The 22,558-nt window shown below is 39.0% G+C and overlaps 1 long non-coding RNA gene across 1 annotated transcript; it reads right to left on the bottom strand.

The window, feature by feature from the left end:
- Positions 1–1,994: 1,994 nt before the first annotated feature.
- LOC129059384 (uncharacterized) lies at positions 1,995–12,205 on the bottom strand. The gene is made up of 3 exons (XR_008525230.1): positions 11,905–12,205; positions 10,928–11,101; positions 1,995–2,218 (listed from the first exon to the last, which is right to left on the bottom strand). It is a non-coding gene; the product is annotated as an uncharacterized LOC129059384 (long non-coding RNA).
- Between the last annotated feature and the right edge of the window lie 10,353 nt (positions 12,206–22,558).

Genomic DNA, 22,558 nt, shown 5'->3' on the forward strand with positions numbered 1-22,558 from the left:
TAGTGATACAGTTATATTGTCTCTAATTTCCTAACAGCAGACTAAATTATGATAAAAGGCACTTCCCAGTGCTCTTTACAAGGAAAGCAAAACATGGATTCATTTTCTTTTAGAATGAAATCTATAAGGGTGGCACAGTCGTAAGTCCTATTAAGCAGCGATATTTTCTCTTTTCTGAAGATTATTACAGTAGATTTTGCCCCATATTCTAGATTCACTATCTCTGGCACTCACTCAAAATAGAGTATTATTTAAAAGAAAGACGCTTCTTTCCTTATATATATGACTAATGTTTCATCTAAAATGTCATTTTAGATGTAATAGTCAAGTCCCTGGTCTCAATTAGGCGAAGGTAGTCAGATTCTCTATAAAAGGAACTCAAGACAGAAAAAGTAGCTACTTTTTTTTTTTAATGTAAGAAAGGGAAAAAATACTTTCTTAGGTTACTCACTGGTTGTCTGGGATGGGTAATAAATTATGTAGCCTCAAGAAGTCTTAACTAGCAAGAAGAAAGCATCCTTTCTTACTGACATCTTCGGGGTAGATGAGAGAGGCTGACCACTTTCACCCTGAAGATATGTGTTTTTAACTCATCCTTGTACCTGAGAGGCTCACAGATGTGGCCTCACCTGAGATCACAGGTCAGTGTGGAGAGAGCCAGATGAGGATACGTCTTTCATACGTCTTTTATATATCCACTTGGATTTCAATTTATTCTATAAGAGCAATTGATTTCTATATGGAGGGCAGGGGCAATATTACAGGGTAGGAGAAGTCATTGTTTATATATTACCAGCAGTTCTCAAAAATAGTGCTTCCCTGATTTACTTAACAAAAGGCAGATTCCCAGAACATTTGAACTACCTTGGGCATAAGGAGAGAGGGAGTTGGGTAGGGGTGGGGCAAATGGAAAGCTAGAGATTATAGGCATTTGACACGTTAAGAAAGATGGTGCAGTAGAATGAAATAGCATGAGGAAGAGAATACTGGCTTGACTAAAGAGAGAAAATAACTCAGAATTTCAGGACCTCTGGTGTAGGGGAGAGCTAGATCTATGAAGGAGCTTGAAACTAAATGGGAATCTATTGTTTAGTGGGCCTGAGATGTTTCTGATTTTGAAGTGTGTGTGTGTGTGTGTGTGTGTGTTTAAATGGTAATCAATGCATATTTTCAAATGTTTTCGAGACTTACAAAGATAAACAATAAAAGTGCTCCTATAATCACTGCCTCTTAAACCACCCAATCCCAATCTTGGAGGCAACTGATATTACCAGTATTTTTGTGTGTCCCTCCAAAGATGTTTTATGCATGTATAATATGACTATATTTATTCTCTTCGTTTGCCAATATGGAAGAAAGCTTTTTGAGGGTTACATGCTTTGAATAAGAGAGAAGCTCCAGAGCATTAGAACTGGCCAGAATGCCAACTCATTTTCTTGAGATAAAAAGAAAACAGAAAAATAATCTGCTGAAAATGGAGCAATACATACAATAGTTAGAATGAGGGTGACTATTAGATGTCCCTATTTATTTGTATTATGAAATATATTAGGGTATTGTGCCCTGCCTAGTGTTACTAGACATACATTAAAATAGAGGAGGTATAACTTATTAAGGGAGTACCATCTGAATGGCAAGGTAACCTAAGCAAAGGAGGACTGTCCTTTAGAGCTCTTTCACATTATAGTTTAGATAGGTTTTCCAAGATTTATTATGCAATATTCATTTTCAGGACTTCAGGAATTTAATTTCAATGTTATACCTAGAAAGAAGTAAACATCTTTGACCTATTGAGTTCCTATTATCTCTGGTTATGATATAGCCTGTTTTCTCCTTAAATTCCAACTCCTCAAGGCCAGAAACTATGCTTTATTTATCCTTCTATTTTCTACTTAGTCTAGTGATTAGAATATGGTAGATACTCTATAAATATGTGATGGATGAATGACTAAATGAATACGTTTCTAAATAATCAACCAAGCCATCAAACAATCTATGGCTTAATTTCTTTACTTTCCAACAGTGAGTATTTTCTTTTCAGCTTTAATTAAAATACGGAAAAAGGCATAATCATTCAGTTTTTAGTATTGCTCTGTGGCAACATTTCATGAAATTCAAGGTGGCCATTCTTATGTTAGTTTTGCTAGATTAACATATCTTAAAATTCTTTTCTTTTTCTGTTTTATCTTCAGTTTCCAAAAGGGCAAAATATCTGTATCTGGAATAAAAGACAAATTTAAAAAAAGAGATTAATTAAGCACTTAACATTTTTTTAAACATACATTTTAGCACTAGAGGGGTGATAAAATCAATCATTTCAAATGTGCTGTATGAGGTGGGGTTCAATTTAATTAATTTACTTAAAAGATGATGCAATCTGCACAATTAGAATATCAATAAAAACACAGCTTTTACATATAAAACTCTGAAAGAATTTCCATTATTATGATTGCTAAAACAACAACAACAACAACAATAAAAAACATGCTTTGCACAGCTTTGTTATCAGGAACCTTTGCATTTGACATTTTGGAAGCAAGAAAAGGGAATGGCTTGACAAGTTGAAAAGCCAATTCATCATGATGTCTGACATTTGGGAGCTGATATTATCGTCTGCAATTTAAAGTTCAGAATTGATAAAGTGCAATCATATAGCCCAGCAAACAAAGGGTTTTATTGAAATGTATGTGCTCTGGGAAAACAACATCGAGTCACAAAAACTTGACGGTTTTGAATTTGAATGTTTATTCCTCCTCCTCTCATCCCCAATTTCTACAAAAAAGTGAGTTTCTATCTTCTGCAAAAAACAAAATTATACGTACAAAAAACCTGATTTTATATAGGGGGATTTATAAAGGGGGATTTTATATAGTGGATCTAAAAATACACTATATGACCTTTCTCATCATGGTTAAGAGACTTTTCTTAAACGTGTGTCATGTGATATTTGTTGGCTTTGTTTCTTATCAAAATATGAAGGCACATGAAAATATGTTCAGCGCTACTATGGAGATTCTGTGTAATAGTTCTTTCACTGCTATGTGCTTATACATAAGGTTTACTGGTTAGGGATTCCTATCTGGTAACATTAGCAGGCATTTTTGGGAGCATTTGCATCAGAACATAACCAGTTGGAGAAATTCTTCAGCAACTACAGCCTCAAAAGTCACATAAGGTGACTCTGAGTGCTCAGATAATCTCCTGTCCTTGAATCTGGTCATCCACTTTCCTTTTCATCAAAGGAATCAGCATTAAGATTGGGAAATGGGCATCAATGATTTTATGTTCATTTCTGTCCTTGTCTAGCATTGACGATTCTGCTGCTCTCTAAGTTTGGCTTGCTTCGTGTCCTGTGCCCAGATTTCTTGCACTTACTCTTGGATCAACAAAGCAAAATATTCCTTTTATTCCTTTCTTACAAACACTGCAAGAAAAAGCACCTAGTGATTTGTACAATTGACAACTGCAACCATTGCTCTAGGGCAGAGTGAGGAGAACTCATATTCTCTCTAATATAATCTAGAAGTGCCTGTTCATCTACCTTATGACTGAGGCATGCATTTCATTGCTGCTCTGTGATCTGATTCAGAGGAGAGATAGCTGCTGCATTTACAATTGATATATAAAAATAGCTGGTTGCACTAGACACTATCTGACGTCAATGGAAACATTAAAAAGCAGTGACCAGTCTGCAGAAAGTCTTGGTTGAAGCTAGTGCAGCTCAGTCTGCAGATACTTAAGCCATACCATTTTTTCCTTTTGACAAACAGCCATCTTTTCCTATTGCAAGGTAATTTTCATCAATCATTTAGCAAATATATGGTCAAAGTTCAAGCTCTTTTCACTACACCATAGTGCATAATTCTGTGTCAAAGGTTAGCCACCTTTGAGAATGATTCATATTCTGTGCATATGTTAGGAATGGATTTATGAGGACCCTTGGAAATTTCTCAGTAGAATCCTATGTAATCTGAAGCCCATGGACTAACTTTTACTATATTAGCTTCCACCACAGGCTTTTCTAGAGGTGACTGATGCAGAAAGCCATTAGACTCTTAATAGTGACCAATATAGTGCTGAGGTCCTCTTGCAAAACCTTTCCAGGATATGGAGCTTACACCAGGAACCAGATATGAATATAAAAATGCCAGACAGAGTCAGGCTCACGAGTCTGCCAAATCTGTTACTCTGTAAAACGTTCTGCTGCCCTTGCTCCGGTATGAAGTCTCTTCCCCTTTCCTCACTATCAAGCTAAATTTGATTCTGCAAATGACCCTAAGAAGTCTTGCCTGACCACTCTGGCATATTATCTTTCCCCTTCCTCATCAGACTACTCCAGTTCTTGGTCATTGATCTAGCTGAAACTGTCATCAGCTGTCTCTTAATTGCACTTTCCCAAAAGAATGCCTGCCTCACCCCTGTTCACGCCATCTTTCAACATACCTTAGTTGCAATTTTTCTTTTTTTTGAGACGGAGTCTCGCTCTGTCACCCAGGCTGGAGTGCAGTGGCGCAACCTCGGCCCACTGCAACCTCCACCTCCCGGTTTCAAGCGATTCTACTGTGCCAGCCTCCCGAGTAGCTGAAATTACAGGCATGCACCACCACACCTGGCTGATATTTTTATTTTTAGTAGAGATGGAGTTTCACCATGATGGCCAGGCTGGTCTCAAACTCCTGACCTCAAGTGATCCACTTGCCTCGGCCTCCCAAAATCCTGGGATTACAGGCATGGGCCACCATGCTTTGTTGTAATCTTTCTAATACCAGTCTGATTATGTTAGCCCCTGGCTTGACAACTGTCAATGTCTCGCTATGTGAGAGATCCCCTACCTCTATGTCTTTTCACCAGGCCAACTCATCCATATCCTAGCCAGAGGCCAACTAAACAAATCTTTGGTCTTTTAGGCCTTAGAATTGTTGATTTTTATTCTCCCCTTGCTTCTGTTATCCAATCATTCCTGCAACCACTTGCCTTGTGATACTCTTCCTTTTTACCCCTCACCCTTGACAGATTTAGCTATCTTAATGTTGGGCAGTTGTGTTCTCTTTTAAACGTAGTTTCTACTAGTCTTATGAATGCTCAGATAACCACTCTGCTTCACCAGTATCCAAACCTCGGCCTCATACTGGAACATGATTTACCACCTTCTTGGAAATCAATTAGGTACTCTCCCATTACATGCAGAATAAAACCCATGGCACAATACACAAAACCCCAACCCACCGTTCCAGACTCTTCTTCCACCAATTCCTACCATACACCTGTATATCAGCCACATAGCCCACCACAATCTCTCATTCTTTCATCATTGTGCCATGCTGTGTCATATCTTGAAAACACTTCCACTATTCTCTATTTGACACATTAATCATTGACTATCAAACTTAAATGTCATCACCTCCAACCAATTTAATTGATTCAATGTATATGTTCCCATGAAAATGCATATTTATCTCTAGCACACGTGCTTTGTAACAGCTTCATGTTCATCTGTTTTCTTTCCTAAAACTTGACTTTCCATAATGAAAATCAAGTTGTATATATTTTTATCCCCAGCACACAACAGAGTCGGTCAAATGATGGTTCCTCAACAAAGTGTTTGTTGATTGAACAAATAACCTACACCATACATTTGAGCATATCTTGATTTTTTTACTTGTACTGCCCAATAATTAAGTGTATGTCATCTATGCATTATTGCCTTTGATTACTCACAAGCGTGATGTGCTGCAGATATTATTTTTAATTACCTGTATACTACCTTGGTCAGTGTTCAGAATTTACATTTGATGAACTATCTTTTTTGATATTATCTTCTGGTTTCTGTTTTACCTATATTATAATATTTTCACTTATTAATATTTCCTTTCAAACTTAAAATTTTAGCCTTTATCATTTCTTAGGAAGGCACTTAGATGATGGAGGATTAAAGTTTGTTAGGCCAGTTAACCTGGAGGCCCAGGTGGAGGAGGATATTTGCCACTATAGAGATGTGTAATGGTACCTTCTTTGGTCATGTTTGTGTCCTGCAGTCATCATTTAATTCAACATTTAATAATTGAGAGATAGCTTTGTTTCAATCCAGACTCTGTTTCTAAATAGATCTGGAGATTTTCATGTTGTTCTTCAATTTGTGTGTTCAGCCAGTTCACACAGCTGCCTACTCAAGACTATCCCATCACACAAGTATCTAAAACTCATTATGTTCAAAATGTGAACCAATGATCCATCTTTCTAAATGTGTGCATTCTGGAATGTCTTCCATTTTTATATTTAACATAACAATTTCTTGATTTTTTTCTAATTAGAAACTTGAGGATACCTTTAAATCCTTTTTCTTCATGACCACTCGCCATATTCAGTCTAGCATTAAATCCTGTGTTTTCAAACCCATCCATTTGTCTTCACCCCCATTGTCATTATTCTAATCCAAACCATCATTGTCTCTCTCCTGAATTCTTGCAAAGTCCTTTTATTTGCTTCCTGCAATTTATTCTCCACATAGCATCCTAGGAAATCTTTTAACAAACAAATATGATTACTTCCCTCTCTTACTTAAAATCCTTTAATGGCATCTGATTGCCTTTAAAATAAAGTCCAAAATGCTTCTCATAGTCCACATGCCTTTGCATAACCTCTTCAGTTCCATCTCAGCCTCCTCCAGCCTCTGTTTTCATGAGCCTCACTGAAACTGTTCCTGATATACAAGCATTTCATGCCTCTACTTAGGCTGCTCCCCATGCTCTTCCTGAATCTTCCTCCCTCTTCGCCTGGCCAGTACCTACATATCCTCTAGAACTCAACTAAAGCACCACTTCTTCTAGAAACCTACTACGACCCCTAGATTAAGTTAGGTACTTCTTTTGTATGTGCATTCACCTACAACTCATAACTTTCACATATATATTTTATCACATTTGTAATTATGTAATTGTGTAATAATTTCTTTTAGCTTTCCCTGCTATCATGCAAGTTTCTTCCAAGAGGACAAGTATGTTTACATATTGCTCACCTCTGTATCTATAGAATATAGGAGAGTACCTGACAAATAGTGGTGTTCAATTAAAATACTAATTCACTGAATGAATGAATGAATGAATGAATGAATGAATGAATGTCTCTTTTCTGTGAGGGTTCAGCTATTAGTTGAGACTCTGAATTTTTAATTTAGGCTTGGGTGAAAGATTAACATCTCAATGGCCAAGTTGATGATACTGTCACAGGATACTTGGGGAGTTGCTTCACCAGGCAGAAACCTCTGTGGCTGGCAGTGCCTTATGCCTGAGTATTGCTTGTGCCCACTGGGCTCATTCCACCCACTCAGCCTGGTAGGCTGTACTCAGCTCGTGCTGCTGGCTTGGATCCCACACCTGCCAAGGGCCAGCCAGGTGCAGAGAGGCAAGGGGTCTGTGGGCAAGTGAGCATGGGTTCCGGCCACTGCACACAGCCAGGTGCTGGCACAAGTGCTGGCTCTGTGCAAGGCTGTGGCTGGACCAGATGTACCACACATGGCTTCTGCTCTGGGCACGTGTGTCTGGATGAGGGGAATGTGGTGGCTTCTGAAAGCTTACAAATGTCAGGAACCACAGAGCCAAAGAAAGTGTCACAGCCCTGGCTCGGGGAGCCCCTAGGTCTGGGCTCCCCAAAGGGCTGCAGCTCTACTTTCCATCTTGTTGCCTGCAACATGGTGAGGTGGAGTGGCGGGCAGGGTTCAGCCCTGTTTGTGTTAGAGCTCTTTCAGTCCCACCATTTAGCAGGTCCCAAGGTCTTGTCCTTCATCTAGGAAAAATGAGGTACACAGACAACTGGAGGGTGAGCAAGGTGGAGAGGAGCTTCACTGGATGACAGAACAGCTCTCAGGAGACCCAGAGTGGGTAGCTCCTTTCTGCAGGCAGGTCATCCTGATGAGTGTCCAGTTCTCAGTGGAGAGGAGGCCCGCAGTGGGTAGCTCTCTGGACCGGGGACTCTACCTAGAACTGGCAGCCTGACTTCTAGGCTTTGGGCCATCCCTGCATTGAAAGTGGAATTTCCCCCGGGACTCGCCCCTTTCTGCTGAGAAGCCTGTCTGCCTCCTGCTGCCATCAACATCATCACAATGTTACAGCGCCCAGGCTGTTTGTGGCTCAGGGGTGCCTGTGGGCTCTTGATGAGCTACCCTCACCCCTGCTCAGTCTCCCTCTTATGCTCATCAGCACCCAAAGTCTGGAGGGAGCCAAGGTGGCAGGGGGCTGGCCTGTCAGTGCCACTGGGAGTGTGTACACACCTAGTCGGGTAGTGACAACACCTGGGCTTGGCCACAACTTTCCTCCACCCAAGAGCAGGTGCTGGGAGGAGGGAGAGGCTAGGGAGTGGGAGCAGGTACTTCTGAGCCTGTGGGGAACTCAGGCATTTCCTGAGTCCCCAAGAAGGCAAGAATGCCCCCGTGCAGAGCGTCAGCTGGGTGCTGCAGTTGCTCCCAGGAGTGTGGGGCTCCCACCCCCCAACTCAGTAAGGGGCAAGGCTCCCACTAGCTCCGTGGAATGCACAGCCCCAGCTGCACCTACCCGGCTGCAGCCAGCATCTTCGCAGCAGCCACTCCAGATGGGCCACTGCTGCCATCAATAACGGGTAAAACATATTACAGGTTATTCTTTTTCGTAAAATTGCTTTCCTTTTGCTTGCCTTCGTGAAAGCTCTTCACACTTGAAAACAGCATATATAGGAAAACAGTAGGTTCTATCAAGGTTTTCTCAAAATAAGAAGAGATATTGTGATTCTGAACTTGTGTTAATTGCTGAGGTTGGCATATCATTGAAAAGTCGTACCTTGCCCTTTTGTTTAGGTGCTGCAGTAACTATGTTTGTATGTTATTGTGCAGACACATGTTTTAGCTAATCACTGAGAGCCACAACTAAGCAGCTGTCGATGGAAAATGCAGAGCAATCAAATCAAATCAATAAAGATGGCTGAGAGCAGTTGCAGAAAGAGGGTGGTACAGACTTCATATGGTCTGACCTGTTTCAGGCCAGTTTGTGTTTTTGGCTTAAATACATTTACTGTAACATTTTGCTATTGCTAAGTATTTCAGGAGTCTTGAAAAAATAGAATAACTTTTTTTCTTTCTTATAACTTCTATATTTAGTGCAAAGATCATGAGCTTTGGCATCAGGCAGTCCTGGGTTTAAATTCTACTTAGAGATTTTGTAATGCTGAGAATATTGTTATCCTTTAGGAGGCCTTGCTTCTTTTATTGCATGGTTATCAGGGTTGAAATAAATAACATGTTCAAAATAACCAGAAAGCTTGATAAATGTCAGTTTCTCATTCCACACACCATGCCTTGATTTTTTACTTTTATTTTTTCTTTACCTAAACTCATTTACCTGGTTTTTCTGGTCTGTGGGGCCATTGGTAACCTTCTTTAATTTCTAAGGTATTGGAAATTAAAGAAATTACTTTTCTACTTGAATATTGGGTTATAGATTCTCCAGAATTCTATAACTTAGGGAAATTTAAATCTTCTTTAAACATATTAGTAGCTAATAAAAGATACTATTTCTCTATTTTTACTGATGAAGAGTCTGTTTTGACTGACTAAAAACTTTAGAATCCTTCTTTAATATGCTATATGGCCACAGTTGATCAACTTCTAGTTGAATATTGTAAGCTTAGGTGAACTAAGGTCATCTAGAATCTTATTGATTTAATATAGTGGGAGGGAGATAAATGACTGAGAGAAAGATGGGCAATTCTAATGGAGTCTAGTACAAAGATCATGGAATCTGTAGTCAAATCCTGGGTTAAAGCCATCTTTTGCTCATGTAAACTTGAATAGATAATTTAAAATCCCAAAAACTCAGTTTCTTTATTTATAAAATTGGATACTTAGTATACAATTATACAAAATAATTAGTAAACAGTCATACTAAATCATAGTATTTAGAATGCCTTCCCTGTATAAAGTATATAAATTTTATACATGCATTATTTCATTTAATAGTCACAAAAACTTTACCAAAATTGGACCCTAGAACTTTACCTAGTATCCAATTTTGGTAAAGTTTTTGTGACTATTAAATGAAATAATGCATGTATAAAATTCATATACTTTACGTAGGGAAGGCATTCTAAATACTATGATTTACTTTTTTCACAACAGAAGATAAAGTGTAGTTCCCAATTCAGGCATTTTTCTTGCATATGCAAAGGAGAGTCTGATTATGTATCTGGGAAAGAATATAATGAAAAGTAGAGGGCAGAGGAAAGGGGAAGAAAGCAAGCAATATTTTTTCAATTCTTCGAATTTCCTAGGGCATATTCTAACTAATGCTTATCTGGTATATGCTTGGAGGGAAGGAAGATGACTTTGGGTGCATCTTCCATCATCACAGTGTCTGGAATTCCTGGATGCCTACCAGAGTAAACTGGTTCAGCTTTTTCTGAAGCAGACATTCCAAGCAACAAAAGAGGCTCCGTCCCACCCCTCACCCGTAGACCTGATCTGGTGTCTATTGAGCTGCTGGGATTGGACAAAAAGATGGATAAGCTGGTCCCAAAGATTTTTTTTTCTGAGACGGGGTCTTGCTATGTTGCCCAGGTTTGTCTGAAACTCCTGGGCTCAAGTGACCCGCCTGTCTCAGACTTTCAGTATTACAGGCATGGGCCACTGTGCCCATCTTCTACAAAGCTTTTAAGTGATAGGAACAGAGACTGCTTTTAGCCCCATCCCAAGGGCCCCATGGGACATAGTGGAATTGACTGGGCAGTCATTTGCATAACCGGGTTCTATTCATTGTGATATCACTCCCTGAATTCTCCTACTCTGGTTACCATTCAGCATTGGTAATTGGGGTAGATGAGATGGGGGTAGGTATCTTAGAATGAATGAAAACTAGAAAACAAAAAGGATGATAGGTGACTAATACCCTTTTAGCCCTCTGCTTACCTTCAACAACAATTCACTCATCCTCTCTCAGCTGATAAATTTGCTTTGAATTTCACTGAGCAAGCTGTGGCAATCAGAAGAGGTCCACAAGTTCCCACACCACATCTGTCTGCCAACTGGCATCCTCACCCTTATACTCACTTTCCTCTTGCTGTAGATGAGGAGTCCGTGTTCCTAGTAAGGACAACCTCTTCAATTGTTTATCAGATTCCAGCCTTCTCACATTCTCAGGAATATTACCACAGAAATGCCCCTCTCTTGCATCATCAGTTTTTTTCTCCAGTTGAATTATTTTCATTCATCTACTTATATGCTATTATTTTAATAATCTCAAATAAACCCTCTCTTTACCCTATTTTTCCCTGTAGCCTATCACTCCATTTCTTTGCTCTCCTCTACCACAAAACTCCTCAAAAATATGGCATATAGTCTCTACTTCTAGTTCCTCCTTTCTCATTCTCTTTTAAACCCACTCAAATTATGTCTTTGTTTCTATCATTTTAGTAAAGGTGCTCTTGTCAACAATGATTTCAAGTTACTAAATCCAAAGGTCAAATTCTCAATCCTCATTTTATTTGTCCTTTCAGCAGCATTCAACCTGATAAATCACATATTTCCTCTCTTTTTGAAGTGCTTTTTTCACTGGGCTTTCAAGACACCACTCTCTCCTGGTTTTCATCCTCCTTATTGACCATTCTTTAGTCTTTACTGATTCCACTCTACCTCCCTCATTTTAATATTGGAGTGTTCCTCGGCTCAGTACATGATCTTCTTCTTTTCTCTAGTAACACTCATTTCCTTGGTAATCTTATTGAATCTCTTGGTTTTAAGTCCTAATAACTCATTAATGATTATCAATCTGGATCTTTCTCGTGAAATCCAGACACATACATGCAACTGCTCTCTTGACATCTGCCCTTGGAGTTCCATGGGTACATTTAATTTATCATGTCTAGAGCGGGGTCTCTGACCTTTACCTGCTTTTTACTTTTCTTCCCCCTTTTAGCTCATATCAAATCAAGTTTTCCTTAGAGTCGCCCATGCTTCTTCTTTCCTTCTCACACCATAAAAAATTTCAAATAGATTTACCCTCACAATATACCCATAATCTACCACATCTTTTCACTTCTGCTGTTACTGGCCGACGTCATCATCTGTTACCAGAATTGCTACAGTAGACTCCAAACTGGTTATCCGTTTCTACCCTTGTCACCTTCAGTCTCTTGTTAACACAGTGCCCAGAGTCATCCTGTTAAATCATAATGCAGATGATGTCAACAACTTCTCATCTCAAACAGAACCAAAGACAAAGTTCTGTTAAGGTCTATAAGGCCCTACATGATGGGTCCTCCATTACCTCTGGACAAAATTCTATTATATCATCCCCCTTGCTCTGTTTGATCTTACTACAGTGGCCTGCTTGCTGTTCTTTAGCATGCCAAACACATATCCATCTAAGGATTTTGCACTTCTTTTCCAATTTGTGCCTCAGCATGTGCTACCCAGAAATGGAGGCATAGAGCTTATGTGATGTTTTCAGGGAGTTCAATCCCAGGGCACAGGTGAGAAGGGCAAGAAGAGTGATGCAGGGAAGGAGGAAGAACCTGCTTCCAGTTACTGCAGTTAGCTGCTCAGTTCGCTGGAATACACTCTTGAGCAACCTTGAGTGTTCCTGGGGAACACAAAGGAAGAAGAGCTTATCTAGATGATCTTCTCTTGCATTGGTTGAAGTTTATCCACGTGGATAAACTTCCAACTTACACTTCCATGCCCTTCCAACTTGCACATGTGTGGGTTTAAGTGCCCACGAGTCTATAGTAGTATCAATGGGAAGCCCTGGGGCAGAATAAAAGAAGTGAAATCAATCAGAGCCCACATAGAGCAGGAACAAGACACATTGGGATCTCAGAGATACATAAGAGATGTTGGATAAACTCTTGCTGGAGTGTTCTTCTCCAGGTGTTGGTATGGCTCACTTTAGCTTTGAACAAAGGTGTTCTTTTCTCAAGTGCCGTCTTCTCAGTGAGATGTTTTCTCACCTTCCCTTTTAAAATTGTAGTACCCTATCCCCTTTCACTGCTTTATTTTTCCCATATCACTTTCTAAAATGCCATAAATCTACTTTTTTATTTTGTTTATTGCCAGTCTCCTTCACTAAACTTTAAGCTGCAGGAGAGCTGTGAGTTTGATGTGCCTTATTCATAGTTGTATCCCCAGCCTATCACATAAATAAATACATTCAATAAGTACTTTGTTAGTGGATTATTTATAGAAATTATTGAAACTGAGGTGGTAAACTTTTGTGATAAGCTTTGAATTAGATATATGAAACATGTCAATGCATAGATTATGTGTTTCCTTTGTCAAATAATCAAATATCCTAAGCTTTAAAAGATAGGGTGCAGTATTTCTTAGGTGGATTCTAAAGCAAATTATTGAATGAGAAGATACATTAATGTTCACTGATCAACAAGACATTTGTTTACACAGCTTCTTTATTTCTCTAAATTGCCTTTTATTGATCGGTTTATTAAGTCTCTATGGAAATAACCACAAGGGTTGGCAACAAACTTATTCTTTGTTCTGCCCTCTCTTGGATGTTAACAGTGGGTCCCTGTGAGTTAGACAGTGATAGCAGAAGTTTTATTAACATCACTTTCTGAGCAAAAGGGAATGTGGAAACAAGAAGGTGAAATGAAAAAAATGAGTAAAATTAGATCCCATAAGCTTACATAAGAATCATAAATTATGATATATGTTATTAAAAATAGTCATTATTGATCTTCCTTAGCTATTCTAATGCTGCCAGAAGTAATGATGTCCTCTGCAATTATAAATGAAGGGAAGGGAAGGACAGCAAATAGTAGCAATGGCACAGCTATTTTATAATTTTCTTCTAATCATTGACATTATTTTCTTCAGGGGCCATTATAGAGTACTGATGAGTCATTGATCTAGACATGCCCCCATCCTGATTCAATGATTTATTAGCTTATATGGACTTGGTCAAGTTATTGAACTTGTCTAAGTCTTGATTTCCTTATTTGTAACATAGAGATGATAATATTCAAGCTTAAAGTGTAAATTTTTGATAAATAAATTAGAATATATAAGGAAAGCACAAATACCCAAAAGATATTTGATAAACTCTGCCTCGAGTTTAGGTCCTCTACTGTTAATGTTTGTCAGAAAACAGCAATGTAAAAATAAATGGTAGGAAAAGCATGAAGTAAGAAAGAATAATTTAGATATAATATTAATAAGATTTTTAAAATAAAAATAATAATTCTATGTAATGATGGTTTCAATTTTATTCATAATAAACATAAAAAGCATTGTAACAGGCTAAGCATTGAAGGTCTCTATGTTTAAGTGTTACACAAATAGAATGTATCAGGTGACATATTTAGCCTCTAGTATTTTGCTGTTCCCTTAGCACTTGTATAATTTAGAGAAACTCTCTTGTCTCCACAAAAGTTAGTGTCCTAGCAGTCTAGAATACCTCATTAAGCAATACATGATTGAACTCAGTTTACAAAGTAAGAAAATTGGTTAACCAGATGTGCCAATTATCAGTTTATTGCCTCAGCTCCAAATTCATATTTTAGTGCCTGCTTTGTGATAATATAGACTTTAAATAGGTTTTCTTTGTTATCTGGCTCAATGTTGGGCTTTACCAGTGGAGGACTTGGAGGGAATTTAGAGGAAGAAAGCGTCATTTTCTTCCTGGTCCCAGTTTGTTCTGCCTACCAGGATCCTGCAGCATGGTTTCTCTAATACTGGGCTTCTCAATGCTCAGCTCCTGCAGTGCCCAGCTCCTGCAGTACACGGTGCCCAGAAGCACTCATTGACCAACAGCTGCCCCATGGAGCCCCTTAGATGTTTTTTTCAGTAAGGCACCCATGAAGGGGCACATTTCTGTGCGCAGTTTTCCCTGAACCCTCTTGTGCAACATTGCAGCAAATTCTGAGACATTACCTCTCCCTCTGGATGGTTTTCTTCAGAGAGCAGACTGCCATCAGGTTGCAATGGCACAGCATCTCAGCACCTTTTCTGACATCCAGTGAGCCATTGTTTTGCCCTCCCCAGTGAAGTATGAATCTCAACCTTTTGGGAAGTTCTTACTTGGATGCTCTACTTAAGCCCTAAGGGTGGGTATTGCTCCTTATTTCTGCTATTCTTATATTCCTTATAGTTCTCCTTACTTCATGGTAGCCTGCCGAGACCAGCTTGGTCAGGGAGACCCTAATGCAGCGGCGCTAGAGGAATTAAAGACACACACACACACAGAAATATAGAGGTGTGGAGTGGGAAATCAGGGTTCTCACAGCTTTCAGAGCTGAGAGCCTCAAACAGAGATTTACCCAAGTATTTATTAACAGCAAGCCAGTAATAAGCATTGTTTCTATAGATTATAGATTAACTAAAACTATTCCTTATGGGAAATAAAGGGATGGGCCGAAATAAAGGGAGGGGTGTGGCTAGTTTTCTGCAGCAGGAGCATGTCCTTAAGGCACAGTTCACTCATGCTATTGTTTGTGGCTTAAGAATGCCTTTAAGCGGTTTTCCGCCCTGGGTGGGCCAGGTGTTCCTTGCTGTCATTCCAGTAAACCCACAACCTTTCAGCGTGGGCGTCATGGCCATCATGAACATATCACAGTGCTGCAGAGATTTTGTTTATGGCCAGTTTTGGGGCCAGTTTAAGGCCAGATTTTAGGGGGCCTGTTCCCAACAGTGGCCAATATTCCATTTCTTCAATCCTCTGTTACAGTTAATAATTACATATTAAACTTTACCTGTTCAAATTAGTGTGGTTTCTGTCTCCTGTTTTTTTCTAACAGAAACACCAGAGTCTATCTGGTGCTATATGAAACAATGAGAGAGCAAACATGTTCTGTTTAAATGTCACTTTTAAATTTGTTAACACAGGGTTCATTCTGTTCTATCTCTTGAAGTGCAATGTTTTGAAAAATGGTAAAATTTATTTAAAGAAGGATTATTGATCATGTAATCATTCTACCTGAGAAGAGGTCTATGGAAAAATGCAATGAAGAGAAGTTGTAGAAAAAATAGACTATTTGAGCAGAGTATACCAAATCATTATTTTTTAAAGTTACTTAAAAATGTGAGAATGTTTCTGAAGTCCAGGACTTGTATTTCTTTTTATATTGTCAGCATTATAAGAAAAAATATTTCAAATGAATTTTTATATACTGATAATTTAAATTCTATTTCATGCTATTTTGATTTAAATGAAGTTCACTGAACAACTAACCTACTGAATTGTAGAAGGATCTATCAAAACAAAGATGGATGATATATATATTATTTTGTAACACATGGTGAATATTTCAGCATTTCTTTAGGATATATACCGATTTTTAGTGATCTGAACAGTATCCCTCCAAATCCTTGCATACCCTGAATCTCAGAATGTGACCTGGTAAAGAAATACAGTAGTTTCCCCTTACCCATGGGAGATATATTCCAAGACGCCCAATGGATGCCTGAAACCAGGAATAGTACTGAACACTATACATACTACACACAAATTTATTTTTCCTTCTTTATAATTTCATGGATAGGAGATGCATTCTTGCCATAGATCTTAGCAACCTCATCATACAACTTATTTTTCTTAAGAATTTTCGCCTTTTTGCTTAAAGGAAGCACTTTATGGCTTCTCGTTGGCCATATATGAATCATCAGCATCCCTACCCTTGTGCTTTGGGGCCATTTTTAAATAAAACAAGAAATAACTTGAACATAAGCACTGCGATACTGAGAAAGTCGATCTGATAACTGATCAGATTGGGACAGAGTGAGTCCTTATGCTACTCAGAATGGCAGGAAATTCAAAACATATGAATTATTTATTTCTGTAATTTTCCATGTAATATTTCCAGACCACAGTTGACTGTGGGTAACTGAAACCTCAGAAAGTGAAATGGTGAATAAGAGAGGACTGTAGGATTTTTACAGATGTAATTAGTTAAGATGAAGTCATACTGCATTAGGGTGGGCCCTACATCCAATGACTGGTGCCCTTATAAGAAAAGGAGAGGACACAGAGATAAACACCAAGGGGATGATGTAATGATGGCAGCAGAGATTGGAGTAATGCATTGACAAGCCAAGGGATGCTGAGAATTGCCAACAACCACCAAAAGCTGGAGGAGAAGCATGGGAGGTTTTTTTTTTCCTTTGAGCCTCCAGAAATAACTAATACTGTTAACACTTTGATTTCAGACTTTCGGTCTTCAGGACAGTGAGAGAATACGTTTTTGTTCTTTAAACCATCCAATTTGTTATGGAAGCCTTGGGAAACTAATGTGCAATTACCATACGAAGTATTGGGGATTGACAGGTAAATAAGACAAGAACATTCTTGTGCTCATAGGGCTGCTGATCATATTTTGATATTTTCAGTATTAGTTTAAAAACTTATTTTTATATTATGTGCTTTTGATTAAGAAGGTCTTTTTCTTATAACTCCATAAGAAATTGTAACTGCTGAAATAGTGACCGGAATTTGGGAATGTGGCCTTGTGGAAGGCCTTATTAGATGGGGGCGTCTAAATTAGATTTAAAAAATATCTTTTAAGAGAAAACCCTGCAGAAAATCCTATGGAGCACCTAAATATTAACACACACACACACACACACACACACACACACACACACACACACACACACACACACACACACACACACACCCCACACTATATTTCACCCACTTCCCTAATTCAGACTTACCTTATCTCAGGTATCAGGTAGATGTGATTCTGCCAACTATTTTAATAGTGACCCTGATACGGTTTGGCTGTGAATGAGTTACAATTCTCTTGTAACTCATCAGGTCAATAGTGACCTTGACATGGTTTGGCTGTGAATGAGTTACAAATTCATCTTGCATTGTAACTTCCGCAATTCCCATGTGTTGTAGGAGGAACCCAGGAGAGGTAATTTAATCATGGGGGCAGGTCTTTCCCATACTGTTCTCATGATAGTGAATAAGTCCCATGAGACCTGATGGTTTTAAAAATGGGAGTCTCCCTGCACAAGCTCTCTTCTCTTGTCTGCTGCCAGGTGAGACATGTCTTTCACCTTCCGCCATGATTGTGAGGCCTCCCCAGCCACGTGGAACTGAGTCCATTAAACCTCTTTTTCTGTATAAATTACCCAATCTGAGGTATGTCTTTATCAGCAGTGTGAAAACGGACTAATACAGACCCCAAGAACTGCGCTGATGACGTCGGGATCTCCTGCAACTTGTATTGATTGGGGAGGAAATAATTTGGTGCTACCGAGGCTGTAATTTTCCCCCACTGTTGAACCATTAATTTGACAATATTGGCACCTTCTTCTGAAAGTTGTCTCAGAAGAATTGCCTGTTACTTCCTCTACAGTGAGAATTCTAGCCTGCATCTTATTCAGACTAAACAGCCCACCTAATACCTTCTCACATACTATACATCATCGAAACTTTCTTTTCCCCTCTTTTTATATAAACCAATGGGTTTCTTTTTGTATTCTCTGTGGTGCTTTAGTATAATGTGAATTTTGAATGAAGACCTACTTTATTATATGAATGACTGTGGGGATATAGGTTTTTAAAGTTTTCAATTCTGACCTCTTAATTAAAAATTTCTTATTGGAATGTGAATAATCATTTAAAAGCACACTATTTTCCAGATGATAAGTTAACATTGAAAAAATATTAACTAAAAAGTGACTCCAAGGAAAATATATATGGATGTTTTCTCTAATACTTTTGCAACTTCTCTGTAAGTTTGACATAATTTAAAATTAAAAAGCAAAAGAAAAAAATCAAGAAGTAAGAATTAAAATTCAACTTAATGTTAGTTTTTACTTTTTAATCTCCTCTGGGATTCGGAACTGAAGTCAAAACAATCAAGGCCACCCTAATGAGTAAATAAAGTCAATGCCCACCTACACGGCATGGCTTCAGAGGTATTGGGAAACTTATGTAGATGACATCTGCTATTTGTGCCTGACTAGAGCACCTTCTAACATCTTGTAGTAGCAGAACTTAGGTTTTTCTTATAAACCCCCTCTTCCTCATTTGCAGTTCACTCATAGGGATGGGGCTGGCAAAGGCCCAGCCAATCAGTCCATTCTATTCTCATACCCAGTGCTTGTTTGGGCAATTGCCTTCAGGCCCAAATCAGATCAGTGAAACTCAGTATGTTTCTAGGTTGAAACTATTAGGAAAACATATCTTTGGTCATCTTGACTCAGTATGGAAAGATCCTCCTTAAGGATAGTCAATGCAGACAGAGGAAAATAAAACAGATGGAGAAAACTCAAGCCCGGATGATACTGTTTGAGAGCCCAGATCCAGTTATCCCCAAAGCTGCTGCTTTTTCAGTTCCAATTAGTTTGAAAAGTGTCTCCCTACCTCGTGTTTTTGGTTAAAATGATTTTAGTTGGGTTTCTGTCATTTGCAAACTGATCAGGTTAAAATTAGATTGGAACTGAGAAAGTATAATCTACATGGTCATTTATCAGGTTGGAATAATAGAAAGATATAGATAAAACCAACTCTGCAAGGAAGGAGACACTCACACTAGGACACACTGCAGCTCTAAGGTGTCAATACAATCCCCTTCTTGAATGAGTATGGCTGTTTTAAATTCTATCAGTAAAACTAAAACATTCCACTTGTGCATGTGGGACTTAAGTCACTTTGACACAGAGAAGCAGCCTCAATTCACAGCCCAGGAGCAGAGCTTTAGATAATGAGTTTCTGCACACAACATTCCATAGCTACATCACTTTGTAGGGTGAAAAGAAACAGGACTCTGAGTCCGCTTTGCAGTCTAGACTCCACTAGACTTTACAAAGCCCTACTTTGCTTTGAGTCTATCAAAATAATGTTTTGTTTAAATTTCATTTAAACTCCACTCTTACACAGAACTCTGTAACAACCTATATTTTTCTTTGGTGAGATGAACTTTGCAGTGGGCAGATAAACCTGATTTTGTTAGACTTCAAGTAGTTACTGGTGGTTTTGGTTTGACTAGGACTGGGAAACAAAAGGGTTTTTAATTATTATAGCTCTCCCACAATAATTGTTGCATTCAAACTGTTTTTATAATTAGAGATCTGGTCATTTGTTCATCTGCAGAGCAAATCTCATGAACATTTGAGACTATGAAGCAGGTTTTTTGAAGCTGGACTCCATAGCCTAGCTACTGAGAGTGGGATGCCTGTGACAGTAGCATCAGTATCATTGGGAGCTTGTTAGAAAGGCAGAATCTGGGACCAGTCTCTGACATGCTGAATCAGAATCTGATCTTTTATGAAGATCACTATGTAGTTGTTTGCACAATAAAGTTTGAGAAGTGCTGCTCTGGACAGTCCTAGGAGTTTCCATAGAGCCTCTCAGGAAAGCTAGGGAAAGGGGACACAAAGCCACTGGCCTTTCCCTATGACAGCCATCGTGTAATACATTGCTTTGTGATTTCATTTTTCTGTAAACACTCCTGTATAGTAAAAAAAAAATTGAAAAACTGCTATTTTAAGCCACATTAAACACTTCATTGTAAATGAACTCATCATTTTTTGTGTGTGTGTGTGAGAGAGAATAAAGTTTTGTTTGGGGTGGACAGGGGAAGGAAGAATTCTACTAAGGAAAAGCTTGGAACCCAAACACAAAGCCCCCTACTCAGTTTTATCGTTTGCCTGTCTGTGTGGAGATGGCTGCTAGCAGGAGCTGCTGGTTCTTTTAGACCACACACACACATGGGGTTCTAGAATGATTCTAAATAACAGAGCTGGGAGGGTGGGTCTCTCAGAGCCCTATTTTTATAAAAATTAAGAAATCAACTAGGATAATGTGTTGAGAGAATGAGAAGCCAGGAAGATAAATTTGACCAAGAAGAAAGCTCTGGTCCTCAAAGGGGAGTGGCAATTTTGAGAATAGTACAGTGGTTGTCACTGGAATTCATTTCTGTCTCCAGGCCATAGAGGAGAGAGAGGGAGAGGGGGAGGGGGATAGGTAGTGGGAAAGAGGGAGGGAGAGAGAGAGAACCAGATCTAAAAATGATATGCCTGCAATCCCAGCACTTGGGAAAGGTGAGGCAGGAGGATCACTTGGGATCAGGAGTTCAAGACCAGCCTGGGCAACATAGTGAGACCCTGTCCCTACCAAAATTTTTTAAAAATTAGCTGGGAATGGTGGTGCATGCCTATGGTCCCAGCTACTAGGTTGGCTGAGGTGGGAGGATCACTTGAACCCAGGAGCTTGAGGCTGCAGTGAGCCATGATTGCACCACTGCACTGCACTGCACTCCAGCCTAAGGAACAGATGGAGACTCTTATCTCAAAAAAAAAAAAAAAAAAGAAAGAAACTTCCACTCCTCGGATCTTGGGTAATTATTAGAATATAAGAGCCCTATATCTGAGCCCCTCTGTTAGAATGTAACATAAAGGGAGGAGAAGCATTTCCTCACCTAGCTTTGCTTGGCCATAGGCCAGTCACCCCTTTAGTCCCAGAAGACTCCACCTTTGTAGAATGCTCAGCTGTAGATAAGCAGTGCTATCTGGGCAGATCGCTGGGTCTGGCAGAGAAAAGGCAGAGACCAGAGACTGCAGTGGGCATCAAGATGAGAAAGAAGCACAGGCAGTAGCCAGAAGTAGTGGAGTTTAATATGAATCAAACAGGAAATAATGGCAAAAACGGAAATTATTTTTGCAACTACCTAGTATCTTCTGGGCACTCAGAAAAGCATGGGGTAAGAGGTAGTCTTCCAAAAGGGTATGTGAGCAGCGGTCTTCTGTGGGAACAGGAATCCGTGGAATTTTAGTTAACAGTTTATGCAACCCCACATGTATCTATAAGAGGATGAAAAATTTAATAGGGATTTTGGGAAAACTTAACAGGACATTTTGTTGAAGCTCAAAATGTAACCTCCTTCCCAACTCTTTTTCACTCTTTGTAGAATAGATAAGCCAAGTTCCCATGGTTGAATATTCTTCAACAAGATTGAGAGTTGACTTTGGAGCCTAAGAGACAGGGTCTTTTACTCTTATAGAGAACACCATGCAGTGTATTTTCCCCTAAATTCTCCTCACTTTCTCAGTATTTCTCCAAGGAATACAACAGGTAGGGATACTGCCTTATGGTTTTTTGAGCCCTCATTACTACCTATTAATATTTAGCATGTATGTGACCCTTATCAAGCAACTGTCCACAGTTTGATTGGGTCACAATCAGCCACACTTTGATTTCATTGTTTTCAAACATGTTTTAATACCTGCTATGCACTAGGAATACAAGAATATTTTACCTTCAATGCTTAAATCAAAGGCTAATATTCTTATAGTCCTAAGAAAAAGGATTATTGGTTCTAAATTAAAATGTTCTGCCTTATTCCCATACAATGTAGAAACCAGTCTACAGGCACTTTTTTTTTTTTTTTCTAAAGTGAAAGAGGACAATTTAATAACAACTGGGTAGTTGTGTTAAGGCAAAAGATTTTTTCTTGTTTCTCAGTATAACCCCAGGAGGTCAAGCTTACATATTCCTGTGAAGAAGTAAGTGCGAATAGAGAATAAGGGTTCTGCCAAGAGGTGCTTCGGGAGCTGCCAGCATTGGTGTTCTCA

The sequence above is a fragment of the Pongo abelii genome, chromosome 4, assembly GCF_028885655.2.
Source record: "Pongo abelii isolate AG06213 chromosome 4, NHGRI_mPonAbe1-v2.0_pri, whole genome shotgun sequence".
Lineage (NCBI taxonomy): Eukaryota > Metazoa > Chordata > Mammalia > Primates > Hominidae > Pongo > Pongo abelii.